Raw genomic sequence first — 16,875 nt, 5'->3', positions numbered from 1 at the left:
CTTTGGGCGGTGAATACAGTAGCTTTGCACGCTCAAGTTTTCTGTTTTTTTGTCTAATTTCATGTTTGCTTCACAATAAAAAATATTTTGCGTCTTCATTGTTCTACAACAATGTTGTGTAAATCAAATGATACAAACCCCCAAAAAATCCAGGTTGTAAGGCAACAAAATAGGAAAAATGCCAAGGCGGGTGAATACTTTCGCAAGACACTGTAGCTTTCACCTCGATTCACCTTTTCAGTCTATGTCATGGAAATAGCTAAGTGTGCCAAGCTTATAAATACATACCCCAAGAGACTTGCAGCTGTAATTGCTGCAAATGGTGGCTGCAAATGGTGGCTGCAAAATTGCTGCAAATGGGGGGGGTGAATAGTTCAAGTTTAAATGTTTTGTTCGTTTTTTTGGTCTTATTTCTTGTTTGTTTCACAGCAAAAATGTTTAGCATCTTAAAAGTGGTAGGCATGTTGTGTAAATCAAATGATACAAACCCCCCAAAAATCTATTCTAATTCCAGGTTGTTAGGCAACAAAATATGAAAAATGCCAAGGCGGGTGAATACTTTCGCAAGCCACTTTATATGCCTTTGATTTCAATGTCAACAGTTCACTTCCTCCCATCAAACCTACTACACATCTCTGCTTTAATCCCACATTTGTTTATGGGAAAAGTGTTCATTTTCAAAGCATCACTGATCCAACACCATCTTTATTGGTCTCCTTGTACAGCCCACACAAGACTTATAATAATTTTGTCAAACCATCTCCTGGCATGATGTAGTTTTTAATCTGTTGTTTAACTGCAGTTGCCTCAGAACACCTCATTCTCTGATTACACTAGCACACTACTGAATGCCTGGGAGCTGGGAAACTGGAAAACTCAACATGCACATTTGCATGCACTCTTCAAACGCTGATCCGTCAAAGTAATAGTAGGCTTTTGGATGACAAGATTTGACTTTTCAGATTTATTGCTTAAAGAGGGAGATGCACAGTATCTCCCTTCAGAAACTAGGGACTTCATCAGTATGAATTCAGTTTGCTGGGAGTCACAACAAATTTGTAACACATAAATTTGACTAAAGCGTTGGGAGAAGCATTTCTCTTTCATTAGCCACGCTGTCCCTTCAGGCTTACAGAGCTCGTTCTATCCTCTCCTCTGCTTCCCCAACCCTCAGCCTTCCAACTCCCCACTCTCCCTCTATCTCGCTCTCCTCTTTTCTCATCTCCCTTTCCTTCCCTCTACATAGCATTATCACCTCCTCCTCCCTTTCCTCTGTTCTCAGCTCAGCCAATCAAAAGCCAGGAGGTGTGGCAACAAGAATCAGTCTGGCAGAGCTTGTTGAAAAGAAAGAGATGCTTTCCGACTCAGAGCAGCAGCACTCCTCAGTCTAGGGCTCAACCGATGTGCTGATCTTGACAGTGAGTGATGACTGTGGCAGGGGCAGCTGAGGCTTAGCTGTGTGGCTCACAGAAAAAGGTGCAAATTGGATGTCTCTGATTTGGTAGCAGGTGCAGGCTCTTTATTGAAGGGAGAGTTGCCTTAAAGGGAAGAGTGATATTTTGTGTGGATTTTATTCTGGTTCTGCTGACTGCTCCACCATATCTTATCATTATGACCTGGAGGCATGGGGGACACTGGCACCTTTGACTTTTTTCTCTTTCTGAAATCCCTTCAAGATATATGCTTCGTTTTGAATGAAGTTTTGTTTGTTTTTGACTATTATCTAGTGTAGTGTTGTGGACTTTACATGATCATAGGGGCACCTTTGGACCCCAACTTGCAACCAACGTTTACTGACTTGGCTATAGGAGTGAGAGGACAATGCCTGGATTATCCTATAATAAGTGACTCTGTAACTTGCCAGTAGGAAGCTGCAAGTGAAAAAGGGACTGGAGGCTGTCGGTTGGCTGCTGGCTGCATTCCACCAGTTTGGCTGAAGACTGTAAGCGTCCTGACAACCTTCACTAGCTGGTAGGATACACGCACACCGAGAGAAACAGCAGGATCGCACTTCACATTCTGGGTGAGATATATGCTATTGCTTGCCTTGCTGCTATAAAAATGAGTACTGTGCATTAGAGTGCCTGAGTATTGACATTACAATTTGCACAGTGACCCGGCATGTGCCTCTATATATTGTTGTGTATTGTTTATAATGTTGGGTTGAGTTAGTTGTCTGATTGTGTTTTCATCCAAAGAGGTTATTCATTATCAACCTGTCATTTTTAAACTTTAGATGTTCGCTTAGTTTACTCTTAAATTATCTTCTTAAATTATTATTGTGTTGTTATGATGCTGAATTATTGGCTTGTTTAATTTGTATCCCGTTTTTTGTTTGTCATTTTTAACAGTTCTTATTTAATGGGATTTCCCTTGTAGACTGTGATACAGGATGACTTTGACTTTGTGTATAGGCAACAATAGGATTTGTGAATAAGATGTTTTATACATGCTCCTCAGTGAATTTGCATTCAGTTCGTAATCATCACTAACTAGGCTTACTCAGTCCAGAGCTCACACTGCCTGAGCCCTAGGGTACAGTACATTGGAGCTTGATCAGAGGAGGGGGGGGGGGGGGGGGGGTGGATTGAAGACATCACTGCAACATCATTGGAGGTGTCATTAAAACTTGAGATGCTGGCCAGTGCTTTACACTTCCTGGCCAAGTGAAATATTTTCAGCAAGTCATAAAAAAATGTTTTACTAAAAAGCTTGAGAGATTTAACAAAACCACCCCACAGCCTTTGTTGTTCACTGCATGGGTTTGCCTCCTCACTGTGTGTGACTTCTGCCTGGGCATGGTAGAAGGAAAGGATGAGGCAGTGTGTAGGACAGTGCTTCCTCCTAGTTATGGCCATGTGTCTCGATAAAAGGCCACGGGCAGCACTACCACAGTAGCAGGGAAGAAGTGGTCACTAGTATGAGCAATCAGTCTTTTGTTTCACATATGTTCATGAAACCTCTTTTCACAACGTGAGTTTGGCAGACTAGAATCATGCTGACATTTCAATTGGAGGAGGGGGTATTTAATGCCATTTTCCACCAAATATAAAGCAGCTTCCTTTTTATCTAATCCGTTGAGGAAAATGTGTAAGCTGCTTCAGTGTATTTTTTAAGATTAAGCTGTTGGTTCTGGGCAATTCGTATTTGAGGAGTGGATTCCTGGTGTTTGTTAAAAGTATCTGTAAACAGTGATGAATAAGTCTGTCTACCTTGACTTTTACTTTTCACAAAGAAAGAGGTGGGAGATAGAGAACATAAATATACTGTGATAAGATTCCATTTACTACAATGTGTCTCTGAGGGAGGTTGTGTCTGTTTTGTCCTCTATTTCCATCCTTCTTTTATTGGACATCAAATCAACATAAATATAAGGGGTTTGATCCATCCAGTAAGCAGCAACAACTAGTCAGCTTCTTTATTAAATTCCCTGTGGAGAGAGAGAGACTTTTGGTTGCTCACATCCCTCATTCTTCCAACAGTTGGGAAGGGAGAGGCAGGTTCCAGACATTTTTACTCCTATTTCTCACCTACAGAGGGAGCAGAGTACAACACATCATTTTAGATGATCTGCCTCCAGCAGTAAGCTATTCTTGAGCTCACCATTTTTTAAATATGCAGTCTGAGGCATGTTTAATGTGTGGTTGAACTATCTTAGAGACTTTTAGAGCAGGATGTGTGCAATGTTTATAAGTAAAAGTATTGATCTCATTATTGAACATCATCACAGGAGAGATTAATTTGACTTGACATCCAAACCATCCATTGATTTTCACTGTTACTGTCAGGGGATATTTAATCCTCTAAACCGTACAGGTTATAATGCAGAAATCTTGACCCAGTTTCTTGTTTTTTTACTTGAAGCACTTTGGTGAACCATGAAGCAAGTTATCTAACTACTGTTCTGTATGTGATTAGATGGGATAACATGACATGTAGTGCTAGTGTGGATGTGAGTGAGCTTGCAGGTTTTAAAAGGGTATCCTAGTGCTCCAAAATGTACAGTATGAACGTTTAGTCAGTAGTCAGGCTTAGTACAGTACATGCAGAGTAGCCTAGCACAGCTGTATTTACAGTGAAGCACGCTAATTTATTTGCTCTCTTTATTTTGTTTAACTTACTCATGCATGCAGTGTAGAAAGCATGTATGTCAATCTGACTTCAGAACCGAGGACTCTAGAGTAGAATATATAGGATTTTTTTCCCAAAGAGAAAAACAGTTTGTAGTGAAAGAAAGAAACTCGTGTGTGTTTTAATAATTTGAGGGTGAAAATGGTCGACAGGCTTTTGATCTCGGTCAATCAATGTTGGTTAATTATTAAAGCACTCAAGACAAAAAGAAATGCCAGGCTGAAATTTTCAAGGACTGGAATATGCAATGGATACTGCATATTCTATCTACAGTAGTCCTTGAAAAATGTATTTAAAAAAATCCAAACAAGGTTGAAACTAAGGACAGTTTTGGGGGGGATGAATTGGAAAATGACATGAATCAGCACTCCATAACACAGGCTGCTTATAAAGGATCCCTTTGTAATTGGGCCGACAACTTGGATTTGGTCAACCATAAACCCAATGGTTGACCATTTCATAGGTGAGGCTCCTCAATAGAGCCCCCCGACTGCATCCAAATGGCACCCTATTCCCTACAACATAGTGCACTACTTTTGACCACAGCCCTATGGACCCTGGTCGAAATCAGTGCGCCATGTAGAGAATAAGGTGCCATTTGAGACGCAGCCAGTGAGACATGACAGAAGGCTGGAATAATAGCACAATATGCTATATATACATAGCATGTTTCAGGGTCACTGAAGAGACTAAGCACCTTAGCCCCATGATAAGAATAGCCAGTCGACGTGACTATACTGTATAAAGGCTAACACTGAGCAAGGCCTTGAAGTCAAGTTACAGTATGGTTCGTCCATTTACTCACGGAACTCCTCTCTGAATTCATATTTATATTCTTATACTGGGTGCACTCATTAAACACACTTCAGGAGTCAACAATCTGGTTTAAAAGAGGGGAAATTCCAGCCCAGAGGAATTGTCATGCATGTGGAAAAGGGTAGTACCAATAATAGCTCAATTAGATACAGTGTGATAACAAAGGACATGAACTTGTGTCTAGATTATGTAATAAAGCAGTACATTATGGGAGATGATGTGGAAGACCTTTGATCGTGTGAGGGTGGTAGTCACCCATCCTTTAGTCAAACCCCTTACCAGCGGTAACATTTTCACAGTACATAACCATTTTATTTTAAAAACAAATACAGTAGTTGTGGTATGATGTGTAGATCTAAGCACAGTGGATGTGGATCCTACACTTTAAACCCCAAGACATTTTTAACTCAAATACTTCTAGTTGAACGCAAAGACAATGAAAGCCATTATTACTTCAAATGTATATGTGGTACTGACTCAAAACTAATGAGAAATCACATCAACTCTATTTAAACAAAAGTTATGATCACAAAATAACATTTTTCCCAGCATGCTTTACTGCAGGTAGATTTTTAAAATGTGTTTTTGTATGTTTTTGCATATACATTGAGTGATTGATTGATTAATCTTATGCTACACAAAAATTACACTTTTCCTAACCATGGCTGTTATTATGAATTCAGGTTGTGGGTGAATAAAAATGTAAACTGTTGGATATCTTAACTCTGTCTGGATTCCAATAGGAATTACACATGACTTTGCAAGCCAGCATAATGTGTTTTTTTTTTTTTTTTTACCTTTATTTAACAAGGCAAGTAAGTTAAGAACAACTTCTTATTTACAATGATAGCCTACCCCAGCCAAACCTGGACGACACTGGGCCAATTGTGCCCTGCGAGACTCTCAACCACAGCTGGATGTGATACAGCCTGGAATCAAACCAGGGACTGTAGTGACACCTTTTGCACTGAGATTCAGTGCCTTAGACCGCTGAGCCACTCGGGAGCCCTCTTGCAGGTAGGGTTGCAAAATTCAGGTAGATTTCTCAGGTCTTCCTGGAATCCTGGATGGAAGATTCCTGGAAATCCTCCAACCATGATTTTCTGAAAATCTGGGAATTTTGGGAAAGTTACTGGAATTATGCAACCCTACTTGCAGGCTTGATGTGGCCTGTAAAACCATGAGTTTCAGGCCACTGTGTTAGGATAAAGCAAGGCTTCAAAACAAAGCCTTGTGAGATATGTAATGTATTGTGATTAAGAGTTTAATTATAATGATAACATTCAAACCTACGAACTCAATTGGTGAAGGCCACAGGACTGAGAATGAAATAATTCAGCAACCATGTCTCTGTCACTAACAAATAGTCATGGGTGGTAAGTGTACAATTCACTCAAAGGCAAGTCAAACTGGGAAATTATATTGGAGGCATGGCACTTAGTGGGGGCATTACTCAAAATTGATCCCCTTGGGTCACAGTGACTATTTGTTTGAGTAATGACTACAAAACCTATTTAAGTAACTGTACTCAGATATATTAAGTGCAACAGGTTTCCTCAAAAGTTTTGAATAATGACAGCACATTGGGGTTTACAGTGTAGTTTTAGTGGGTCCTAGTAGAACCTCTGCTGTTAGAGGAAAGAAAAGCTGTCTACTGTAAACAGAAAACATTGCTGATAGAGATAGTGTCCTCCTGAAAACAACTGTTCAACTACCACCAATATTTTTTGTTGTTGTCAGCCTTTAATGTTCAATGGTGAGGTTCACCATGAAATCCATTATCAAAACATGGAAACTCCACATTATCCCTGGTGAAAAGGGATTTATTGGAGTCAAGGATCAAAGGCGGCCAGGCAGCAACCATGTTTGCATCCCACATTTATTTTACCTTTATTTAACTAGGCAAGTCAGTTAAGAACATGATTCTTATTTTCAATGGCAGCCTAGGAACAGTGGGTTAACTGCCTTGTTCAGGGGTAGAACAACATATGTTTACCTTGTCAGCTCAGGGATTCAATCTTGCAACCTTTCAGTTGCAAGTCCAATGCTCTAACCACTAGGCTACCTGCCGCCTCAAATGACAGCCGGTTCCCTGCATAATGTCCTACATTTGACCAGAGTCAAAAAAATGTATTTAACTAGGCAAGTCAGCAATTTATTTTATTTTATTTACAATGACAGCCTACCAGGGAACAGTGGGTTAGGTAACTGCCTTGTTCAGGGGCAGAACAACAGACTTCTATGTTGTCAGCTCTGGGATTTGATCCAGCAACCTTTCGGTTACTGGCCCATTACTCTAATCACTAGGCTCCCTGCCGGTCCTTGTCAAAAGTAGTGCACTATATAGGGAATATGATGTCATTTGGGGCGTAGCCTTAGGCGGCAAACGGGATGCAGTTGATTCATGCTGCAGCTGGGCACAGGTGGAAGTTCCACCAATCAGTCCCAACAGCAGGATTCTTTCACTGCATTTTAATTGAGCGCTGACAGGAGGACAGCCATCAGAGACCACAAGCTGTAAGCCTTTACACTTGGTTGCAGGGTCTGCTGACACACAGATTAAATGTTTGCTCTCTGTGCCTCAACCCCCCCCCCCCCCCCCCCCCCCCCCCCAAAAAAGGAATGACTTGATATTGATTGTCCAAGCCAGTGAGGAGGATCTGTTCCAAGCAGAATTAAATGTATTTAGTTACGATTTCCATGATATAATAATGAAGAACTGTGTAAGTAATTCTGAGTAAATGCTTGAAAGTATGTGGACCTGAATGCTAGGTCCAAAAATGAATCTTCAGTATTTGACCTAGCCAGAATGTGGTTATTGTGTTCTTCTTTCCATAAGTGCAGTCATTTTCCCCATTGCAGTTTGAAGCAGGGAACAGGCCATTGTCATCCATTCTCACATGCAATATGACTGAGTGAGAGTCTAGAGAATTGGGCTGCCCTGCTCTAGGTATTAGGAATTGGAAGAGTACTACATCAACCCTCTGTGCTCCATTGGTCTCCACACATCAAGATGGATAGCTGTTGTTAGCCAAGCCACTGGCATTTCACTTGGGTCCAATGATAGTACACCAGATGGGAAAAGATGCCACTCATACATAATGTTCCCTGATAGAGTAGAGAAGTGGCTCTCGTCGGTCAACCAGTAGCACTTGGCAGCTTTGGAAATCTCCCATCAGGAATGTTATTTAGCCAACACTTTCCCTTTTTAATCTCTAGCGGCAGTTGGTGTGAAAATGATGCAGCATGGATGGTTTTCACTATCTCCCGGATCCATTGTTACCAAGGGAAGGCTTGAATATTTTACACATGCTGTGGTTAGATTAGGATTTGCATGCTCTTGGAAAATTGGGGAGTTTAAATAAGATGCCGTCTTGTGTATTATAGACCTCGTGAGGCACTGTGTCACTGATGACACAGTTTGTAGCGAATTATAATGGGTGAGAGAACACATTATACACAATTAGATGTATATATTATCTTATAACCGTTTATTCCGTGCCAAGAAACCTCTTTGATTGGGCACACGTTCTTCTTACACCTATCTCAAAGAATTAATATTTACTGCCTCTTAATTCCATAAAGGCCTGTATACGGCATAGACCTGTTTTACTGAAAAGCGGACCACAGTATGTTTGGATGGGTAATACTGCTGACTGTACTATCATGTGTGTTGTGGACACACTTCTCGCAACAGGCTGGATGTCTGCAGATCCAGCTGTATATTACTGTTTATTTTATTATTCCTATTGCTTCCCTTTCTGACTTCATGACATAAGATAATTGAAATATGTGGATTGATTTATGCATTTAGTCATGGTTGTGGCTTATGCATCATGGTGAGACAACTTTCAATTTACAATTGCTCTTGGGCTGCCAGAGAGGTGAACTAACGTTTTAAGATAGCTTTTTTAGTTCACTTTGACAATTTTTGCATTAACAATAGCTGAATTGGAATTGTACAGTCATCAATTTATTTAACATAGGGATAAGAAAAACATAAAAATATATCCCACAGTTTTAGATAAGCCCTGCACCACAAAGTTAACAAAATCTTGGATTGAACATTGAAATGTGTTACGCCTCCAGAACATGAGGTGAGGAAGATCTTTGGAGGATATACCCTTGGACTTTGTTTTCATGAATTATACATTGTGCAGGGAGAGACCAGTAGATATGCTCTTCCTCTTCCTTTCACTTCTTGATGCTGACTGCTTTTTCCAGTCCTTAGACTTGGCTTCACTATTGGATTAGAGAGATTGTCATCACTGTCACTTGCTTATCTATTTCTTCCCTCTTGAATCAAAGCTTAGCCAGACGTGTGATGCTCTCAAGCAGAGCTGGCTCCAGGCATAAGCGACATAAGCGCAGTGGCGTATATTCATAGATGCCAAGTAAAGCCAGGCTTCACCAAAAAAATTGACCATGAAAACAATAAGAAAGCATCCGAGCGAGCGAGACAGAGCGAGCTCAACTGTGAATGGTCTGGCACACCAAAAAAAAGTTTCAAGGGAAAACAGTTTGGATTTTTGCGTCACTCCTATCAAATCGCAATGAGAGCATACGTCATTGACAGAAACACATTGAATTGTTGCATCTTGTGGTGTAGCTAAAATTGTCTCTTTCCTAAATTAGCCATGGATGGAGATAGAGATTTAGATTTGTTGTTTTACTTAATTCTCCGTACTGGCCAATGATTCTAACAACGATTCTGATCCAAATGTTAATTCATACTTTGTTGTACCCCTGGCCTGAGATGGAAGTTCAATATGTAGCTAGATGTAGAAGGCTAATGTTAACTAGCTAACCTTGCCCATGAATGGAAGTTAGACTAGTGAGCAAGCACTTTAGCCAGGTAGCCTAGGACAACAAAAACTATAAACATGTACTGTCTCATTTCGTCAACATGAAAGAGAGGAGGATGGCATTGCTCTACAAGTAGGGTGAGTCAACGTGTTTTTCTTCTTTCAGGAACGCCCACACACGTGCACACAGAAATCAGAACCAAGGACAGCTACATCGTATTTAGCTTACGTTGATTGGACTATTAGACTAAGCAGAGGTGATTTGATGATGTTGAAGTGTTGAAGTTGAAATGGTGCTGGAACATTGGATGTAGCTCCTGTTTTCTTGCGAACTGAGGTAATTCTCTGTGGTTCTAAATCAATAGTTGTTTACTGATCCAAAAATGTTAGAAACATTAACTTGCTTGACCATGCTGTAGGCCATGTAACTGTCTGTTAAATGCAACAAGCTGTTTCATTTTGATTTGTGTAACACTTTTGTTGGTTACTACATGATTCCATTTGTGTTATTTCATAGTTTTGATGTCTTCACTATTCTACAAAATTGTAAAAATAAAGAAAAACCCTTGAATGAGTAGGCGTGTCCAAACTATTGACTGGTACTGTAGGTGTGGGGGGCTTGGCTGCATAAGCGGTCGCTTACCAGATTGCTAGGGGTCCATCCAATGATAAAACATTGACAACTAATCAAACCTTGTTCTATTGATCCATTCTTGGTTCTAGGTGCGCAAGGCTGCTCGGAAAGGAGAGAAGGCAGAGCTCACTGTAAGATGGCCAGAATAACTGGCAAACAGCGCATGAGAAGGCTATGTTGTCAGGCTATATTGGCCTATCTGTTAACACCCATGCATCCTGGCCTGCTAATGTGCCTAATAGCCTTTTCGTGGAGAGAAGCAGGTTTGCTCTTGCTAATTGCTGAATGTAAAATAGGCCTATGCCAAATGAACTGTTAGGGAAAATTAAAGAGAGAGAGTATGTTGGTGTAATCACTTTGGCCAGTGATGATAAGATTGTTGCACTGATGCATTGCAAACGGTTGCACAGGACAGACAGAGAGATGAGCACAGCGAAAAAGAAAGATCCAAACAAATTGATTGTCATTCGAAAAAAGGAAATCACTTGCAGACTATGTGAGCAACAAGTCAAGCAATGACAATATATAAAAGATATGCAGGCTAAGCAGAATTTGTTCTTAAATTGCTACATTTAAAATATGAGTTTCGATATTATTTTTCATTACATGTAGGCTACATTCAAGTATTATTTGCAGTTGTCACTATTACAATGAACACACCCTGAAGCACTGAATGGTATATGTTACCACCTCATTAATAGGCCTACAGTGTGCAGTTGGATGCATTGATCAGTTGATTGACAGGTGTACTGCAGAACGATAAACAATAAACGTTCTGCTGGTGGATGCTCGCCAACGTTTATTATTAAGGATCATTAATCGTTATAGTTATTGTCCTTAGTATGGATGGCCCTTAAGAATAGTAGAATACACCAGGTGCAATTTTGAAATTTGGTTGTGCTTCAGCAGTTTTCTCTTGTTATGACAGTCACTCAATTAGCTGACAATTAGCCATGTCAATTTCTTGATTGGTAGTTAGCCTAGACAGCTATCTAAACTTGTAGTAATCATGGCCAAATACAGACTGGGCATGCAGAGCACGTTCCCAAGGACCCTGACTTCCAGGGGTCCACCATTAAATTTGTTGCCCCCATTGTAGAATGGCAGGAAATTAACTTTACTTTTTTATGTATCTCACCACTGTCAAGAGGGGGACCGACAACCAAATTTTGCTTAGGGCCCCCAAAAAGATGGCCCTGCTCTCAAGATTAACAGTAGGCAGCTATAGAAATCCTTGACCCAGTCCTTCGTCTGAGCTGTCTGTGCTGCTCCTTAGCCATTCAGAAAATCTTGCCTATCTCAAGCCTTTGGAAGGCTTTCGCTACCAGATGGTGAAGCATTTGTTCAAACTTTACATCTTTCTTATATAAATAAAATCACAAAGTTGTGTACACTCACTTTCGCTTGACAGACATTCATTTACTCACAGAATACTGGATATCCATTGCCCTCATTCTGCCCATTCAAACTTATTGCGTTACTTGTCAATCATGCAAATTCATGGTTCCGCTTCCCTCGTCGTTTCTGACATTCCCAGAAGTCCACATAAGATTTATTCAGCCTTTTTACATGCCAATGATAGCAAGTGACACACGGGGAGAAAAGTTTCCCTCTGAGAGATGGAGCAGTGAGGTGACAGAGCGATTTCATGTCTAAATATAGGATCCCCGTCTTTGCACATATTTCATTCAGACAGCCCAGGGCCCGGTTTCCCAAAAGTATCTTAAGGCTATGTTCATCGTTAGAACCTTAAGAGCATCATTAAATCTCTGAGCTGTTTCCCAAAACCACCGTTCTTGACATTGCACTTGAAAACACTTGAAATCGAATGCTTCATCCACATTAACCATAAGCACTCTATTAAATTGCGCCGGATGTAATTCAATTGAATGGGGACCCTCCACAATAGAGTGAAATCGCAACGCCCCCTTGCGGTTGATGGCTCTGTTGCGAGACGAATGCCGCATACTTTGAATTTTTCCAAACTCAGTGTATTCTTCAGTCTGGCCCAATGAGGTATAATAAGAACTGGAGACTGTGTCCAAGTTGTCCGACCATTGTTTTCAAGGTAATCTACTCATGTTCGCCGACGCCGTTTCATGGACAGTCTATCTACACTGAGTGCATAAAACATTATGACCTGCTCTTTCCATGACATAGACTGACCAGGTGAATCCAGGTGAAAGCTTTGATCCCTTATTGATGTAACTTCTTAAATCCACTTCAACAAGTGTAGATGAAGGGGAGGAAAATGGTATTGAGACATTTGAGACATGGATTGTGTATGTGTGCCATTCAGAGGTTGAATGGGCAAGACAAAATATTTAAGTGCCTTTGAACATGGTATGATAGTAGGTGCAAGGAGCACCGTTTTGAGTGTGTCAAGAACTGCAACTCTGCTGTGTTTTTCACGCTGAACAGTTTCCCATGTGTATCACCACCCAAAGGACATCCAGACAACTTGACACAACTGTGGAAAGCATTGGAGTCAACACAGGGCCAGCATCCATGTGGAACACGTTCGAAACGATGGAGTCCATGCCCCGATGAATTGAGGCTGGTCTGAGGACTAAAGGGAGTGCAACTCAATATTAGGAAGGTGTTCCTAATGTTTTGTACACTCAGTGTATATCCGGGTTGCATCCGGTTTATACAGATTTTATTACCATTATAGCTAACCATAACTATTTTCCTAACTTTAACCTAATTATCCTAACCATATACATTCCTAACCTGCTTCCTAAGCTCTCCTAACCTGCTACAAAAAGTCAAATCTGACGTTAATTTGTCAAAAGATGGATCCCTTCTAGCCATGACCCTTGGTACAGCCAGTCTGTCGAAGAACAGGAAGTTACTAAACCACAAAAGAAGATTATTGTTGCCTCCCATTTTAGTTTATTGTGATTGAAATGCCGTTTGTTTTTGATTACAATTATTAGGTGGAGGTTGCTGGCTACAGTATAGTTCTGCGCTGTAAGATAGCTTGACTTGCTAGAAAGTTATAAAAACAAGTTGAGGGAAAAGTAAATAAACAAAACAAAACGTTTTGTTATCAACTGAAACAATATGTTTCTCCTGTCTTGAATAATAAGGTCATATTTCGCAATCTCCCAAAATAAATGCGATCTCTGACAAGAGACAAGGCTCTCCTCCATATTGACTTGCATTGTGAAACCCTATCCTATGCTCTCCGTCCAGTAGTGGAACATAATGAAATAACGGCATAATGAAATACTGTACGTCACGATGTAAACGGGGCATAAGCCTGCCTCAGACGAGCTAAGTGCCTCATTAGATGATTTTTTTGCCCTCCCACCTCACTTTATACACAGAAGATCTCTGCTAAACATGGTGTCTCTCTCTCTCCATGACCACGATAACTTCAGAACAAAGTTGACTACAAATACAAAGTTGCCAATGTCTTTGCAATTGATACAAACAAGCGACGTATAAAAATATGCTTCAAATGAAAACCGAGATGACTGAATTAAAATATAAACAGTAAGTAATAGGCCTATTTCAATCATATTGAAATACATTTCATGTTCAATCATTTGAATTATTTTTTGCTACTTGTAGGCTACTGTCTGTAATTTGTCTCAACATATTTCATGATGTGTAACCTAACATGTGCGCAATAATGTGGCAAATTGGTGATTTTGTGCATCTTTATTGGGTAAGCATTTGAATAAGCCGCCTCAGTATTTGCAGTCGTCAGAACTGATCCGTCATCAGTATTGTGAAATAATTACAATGATAAGGAAAGATTTGAACGGAGAAAACTTTTTTGAAAATCCTAATAGTATCGACACATGCTTCAATGACTCACTTAGCGACAGTTCTCCCAGCATGGTGTTTTGGGAAAAGCATGTTACACATCTTATGCCATATTAGGAAAGATGCATTATTAAAACACTGGTAAGACTAAGTTCCATCGTTATCGGGAAAGGGAAGTGGTCTATGTGAGAATTGACTCATCCTGTTGGAGTCTGTAGTTTCTTTCATCTCAGGGCTTCAAAAGGCTTTGTGCCTTTTTTTCACATCTTTACTATTCCTTCTGTGCAGTGGTTTGCTAAATGACTCATGTTTCCTCTCTCGCAATACCTACAGGCGTAAATCAGCCACAGCAGGATTAAGCTGAATGTGAGCGCGATTAAATAGCTTTGGCAACTGTCTTCCCATACAAGGCCTCTGTTTAGCCTCTGTTTGGGCTAAATCTGGTCCTGTTTTGGTATTTTGCTCTCCCATTTAAAAGAAGTGAAGGCGTGTAAGTCAACAACTGGCTAACTTGCTTATGGGCAGGGCAGAGATGAGTCAATTAAGTAGTTGGTTCTGTTCAGTAATATTTCTATAATCTTTTATTCTGTCTCCGGAAAAAAAAAATCAAGAATTTAAATCAAACGGACATATTTCTGAACCGTATATGCATTTTGTAAGCACTAACATCCAATGAGCTGTGAGGACAAGCCCTCATATAGCCTCATAGTCACAGCGTTGAATGAGAAAATATCATTTAGAGCTGGGCAGAAGAATAAAAGCACTGTAACATAAAATGCACCCCCAAAATTGAATGTGTAGATGAACCACCGCGTTGTTGTGAGATTTTAAATACTCATGAATGCTGAAAGGTCAAACCATTGTGTGCAATTAGTCCGGATAGAAAGGTCATTGAGATACTTAGATTCTGATAAGGCTGGGACCATAATGGCTTCTTGTTTCTCTTATTATCGAAGGTAATAATACAGACTGCCAGCCCTTTTGTTCTTGCTCCAGTGGAAAGACACACTCTGTAATCACTCTTTGTGCATTTCCAGAGAGGAGGGTATAAGACAGGTTAAGTATGTTAATGAATGGGAGGACGCGTTGTGAATTATGATTTGTCTGTCTGGGTCTCAGCTGTGGGATGAGAAATTGTTCATTTGATCGCTGTTTAATGAAAGGAGATTGCAAAACAATAGTCTCACTGACAAACAAGTTTGGGTCAGAGACATTTGTAGTGTCCAATGATAAACAAGGATATCAATCCAATGTTTACCTTTCTTCTATTAGTTATGTCACTTCCCTGCCCTTATTAACTTCCTCTCTGTCTGTTTGGGTGACAGTGGTGTCAGTGGTGTGAGAGGCTGAAGGACTATGTAACAGGCAGCGACAAACAGGGAGGGGTTCTTGTCTAACATCAGGGAGCCAACGTCAACGTCAAGGCATTGGATGCATGTAATGTCTTTAGTTCAATGAGTTCAAACCCTGGTTGGCAACTCCTATATCCCGCAAGGGCAATCCCTGCAGCATCTGTGAAGGACATGCTGCTATTTGTAATCATAATCTGTGGATTAAGATGGATGTTAAGTTGATGACTGCCCTATACCTGCTATTGACTCAGAGTGACCTACATAATAAGTGGAAAGGTGAAGCAAAACCAAGTGGAAAGGTGAAGCAAAACCAAGACTAAATGCCAATACATCTTTACTACACACATGCTGTATGGGTATAAACTGTATGCATTGACCCAACACTCATTCTTACAGAGCATTACCAAATACAGTACATTATATCTGCAGTCTCACTCTTGCAAACTGTAACAGAGTCTAAAGCAGGGGTTTATTCATTAGCACAAACTGGTTCAAATTGCAGCCAAACATTTTGCAATGGAAAAAAATCAGGTAAGTCGCTCCCTGTTTTGGCCCCTATGCTTCTGTTTGGGGTCTAGTGAATACACCCCAAGAAAACACATAAGCCTATTTATTTTATCCAAAAGAACCTCAACTGGACGGGGCAGTAGCCAGTCATGCATCCATAGTGCTTTAGTTGCTGTATGTCGTACAGGGCTGTGGCTCGTGTTCTGTGAGGGAGATGGATGCAGTGTTCCAGTATTGAAGTATAGACTTCTCCCTAGCCCCAGGGAACACTGTCAGTAGAGGATCTTCCTCATTGCCCCTCCCAGTCAATTCCTTCACTTGCTACTACTACTGCTGAACATGCTCTTTCACTTTACATAATTAAAGACCCTCACTTCAATCCCCATTAAGGCGTATACAATTAATTCAAGAGTGTTCCTGAAGGAACTCCAACAGCAATTTAGCCAGGGAGGGAGGGGTCTAGTTCTCATGGTGGCTGGTTGTAATCATGTTCAATTAATAAATCAAAGGACTTGGCTAATTCTTAAAAGTGGAATTGAGGGGCGGTGGATTAAATGAGGAAGAGAATAGCAATGCTTTTTTGTGTGTTTTTCTTTGCTACTAGTTAGCATCTGCTGTCCTTGGCTTTAAAGTAGCTCTACCCACCCTGGCATGTGTAATTTAAGAGAAGCTGTTTTCTACCCTGAGACAGACCGGCAAAAATGATGAAATGTAAGTCTGGGAGGCAGTCCACCAAGTGTGAACTGAACGTATTAAAGACATGCCAGATTGTCGCCTCAGTTTTTTGTTGATTAGAGAGGAAAAACAATGCATAATACTCATGAAATACAATCCACTTTCACATGTTGCAACG

General features: G+C 40.5%; 1 protein-coding gene across 1 annotated transcript in view; it reads left to right on the top strand.

The window, feature by feature from the left end:
• The first annotated feature begins 1,371 nt into the window (after positions 1 to 1,371).
• The window catches only part of LOC110530307 (BMP/retinoic acid-inducible neural-specific protein 3), a 94,463-nt gene continuing 78,959 nt past the window's right edge, over positions 1,372 to 16,875 (top strand). The window contains exon 1 of the mRNA XM_021613236.2: positions 1,372 to 2,023. The gene's annotated coding sequence lies outside the window, so the exon portion shown is untranslated. The remainder of the gene's footprint in view (positions 2,024 to 16,875) is intronic.

The sequence above is a fragment of the Oncorhynchus mykiss genome, chromosome 8 (assembly GCF_013265735.2).
Source record: "Oncorhynchus mykiss isolate Arlee chromosome 8, USDA_OmykA_1.1, whole genome shotgun sequence".
Lineage (NCBI taxonomy): Eukaryota > Metazoa > Chordata > Actinopteri > Salmoniformes > Salmonidae > Oncorhynchus > Oncorhynchus mykiss.
The sequence above is the reverse complement of the archived record's forward strand: the minus strand, read 5'-3'. Positions and strand labels throughout refer to the sequence as shown.